The following is a 2,421-nucleotide window of genomic DNA, read 5'->3' as shown; positions in this document are numbered from 1 at the left end:
GGGATTTCTTAGAGGCGGTTATGATTAAGCTTGGATTTGATAGGAAATGGATTTCCTGGATCATGTGGTGTGTTTCCTCGGTGTCATATCAAGTTCTCCTCAATGGTCAACCCCGGGGTTTTATTAAACCACAGAGAGGACTACGTCAGGGAGACCCGTTATCACCGTATTTGTTTATCCTTTGCACGGAGGTGCTGATAGCGAATATTAAAAAGGCTGAACGGGAAAAGAAAGTAACGGGTATCTCAATCGCTCGCGATAGTCCTACCATCTCGCACTTGCTGTTTGCTGATGATAGTCTGTTTTTTTGTAAAGCAGAGGTGGCTGAATGCCAGACGGTCATGGAAATTATCAGAAATTATGGCAAAGCCTCAGGGCAAGAGGTTAATTTGGAAAAATCTTCTATAATGTTTGGTAAGAAGGTTCCTTCGGAGTTAAGGGATCAGTTAAAATCAGTTATTGGTAATTCTAAAGAGGGAGGTATGGGTTCTTATCTGGGCATCCCTGAAAATCTCCAAGGTTCAAAAACGAAGGTTTTTGGCTATGTCAAGGATCGGTTGGATGATCGCGTTAATGGTTGGAATGCAAAGTTTTTATCGAAGGGTGGTAAAGAGATCATGATTAAATCAGTGGCAGTGGCACTCCCTACCCATGTGATGTCCTGTTACAAATTGCCGCAAGAGTTGACATCCAAATTAACGAGTGCTATCTCCACTTTTTGGTGGAAATCCAATGATAGGGCTCGTGGTCTATATTGGATGGCCTGGGATAAATTATGTAAGGATAAGTGTGAAGGGGGTCTAGGTTTCAGAGCCCTGGAGCAATTTAATGATGCTATGTTAGCAAAACAGTATTGGCGGTTAATTCAACATCCGACGTCCTTAATGGCTCGGGTGTTGAAAGGCCGATACTTTAGAAATAAACACCCTCTTATGGCAAAAAACCATATAACCCCTCTTTTGCTTGGAGGAGTATTTTTTCAACTAAGGAATTAGTGGAATATGGAGCACGGTGGGCGGTAGGCTCGGGTTGCTCTATTTCGGTTTGGAGAGACCCATGGATACCGGATACCCGTCCACGTGCAGCAATTGGTCGGGGACGGCTCTGGTTACCGAGCTTGATGGTGAATCACTTAATTAATCTTGTTACGAAGGATTGGCATTTACCTACTCTAGAGGAGTTTTTGGATCCGGGAGATATACCGATTATTCGGAGTATGGCGGTCAGTAAGGTCCAGCAACCGGATCGATTGGTTTGGCACTTTACCAAGTCCGGGAGGTATACGGTTAAATCAGGTTACCGGTTAGCCAGAGAATTAATGACGGAAGTCGAATATGGGCCGTCATGTATGGAACTTAGGGCCCAGTCGTGGAAACTCGATGTTCCACCGAAGGTCCAACACTTCTTCTGGCAGGTTGCTTCGGGTACGCTTCCAGTGTTGGAACGACTTGCGTATAGGGGTGTCCGGTGTGATACTCTTTGCAAACGGTGTGATTCTGCACCAGAGACGATCAATCATGCTCTATTCGAGTGCCCACGCTCGCGCGATGTATGGGGGTTGTCACCGGTTCGGTTAAGCCCAGATGGTTTTCCTTATGTTTCAATCTTTGCAAATTTGGATTTTATTTTCTGGCGGGCAGCTTCTCAGTCGGGGGTTCCAGATGTAGCTTCTCGCCTCCCCTGGATACTTTGGTCACTATGGAAGGATAGAAATAAAAAAGTTTTTCAGGGGTTGGAGGCAGAGCCGTTGGAGATTTTACTTCAGGCGAANTCGGTTTGGAGAGACCCATGGATACCGGATACCCGTCCACGTGCAGCAATTGGTCGGGGACGGCTCTGGTTACCGAGCTTGATGGTGAATCACTTAATTAATCTTGTTACGAAGGATTGGCATTTACCTACTCTAGAGGAGTTTTTGGATCCGGGAGATATACCGATTATTCGGAGTATGGCGGTCAGTAAGGTCCAGCAACCGGATCGATTGGTTTGGCACTTTACCAAGTCCGGGAGGTATACGGTTAAATCAGGTTACCGGTTAGCCAGAGAATTAATGACGGAAGTCGAATATGGGCCGTCATGTATGGAACTTAGGGCCCAGTCGTGGAAACTCGATGTTCCACCGAAGGTCCAACACTTCTTCTGGCAGGTTGCTTCGGGTACGCTTCCAGTGTTGGAACGACTTGCGTATAGGGGTGTCCGGTGTGATACTCTTTGCAAACGGTGTGATTCTGCACCAGAGACGATCAATCATGCTCTATTCGAGTGCCCACGCTCGCGCGATGTATGGGGGTTGTCACCGGTTCGGTTAAGCCCAGATGGTTTTCCTTATGTTTCAATCTTTGCAAATTTGGATTTTATTTTCTGGCGGGCAGCTTCTCAGTCGGGGGTTCCAGATGTAGCTTCTCGCCTCCCCTGGATACT

Source organism: Camelina sativa, chromosome 15, assembly GCF_000633955.1.
Source record: "Camelina sativa cultivar DH55 chromosome 15, Cs, whole genome shotgun sequence".
Taxonomy (NCBI): Eukaryota; Viridiplantae; Streptophyta; class Magnoliopsida; order Brassicales; family Brassicaceae; genus Camelina; species Camelina sativa.
The sequence above is the reverse complement of the archived record's forward strand: the minus strand, read 5'-3'. Positions refer to the sequence as shown.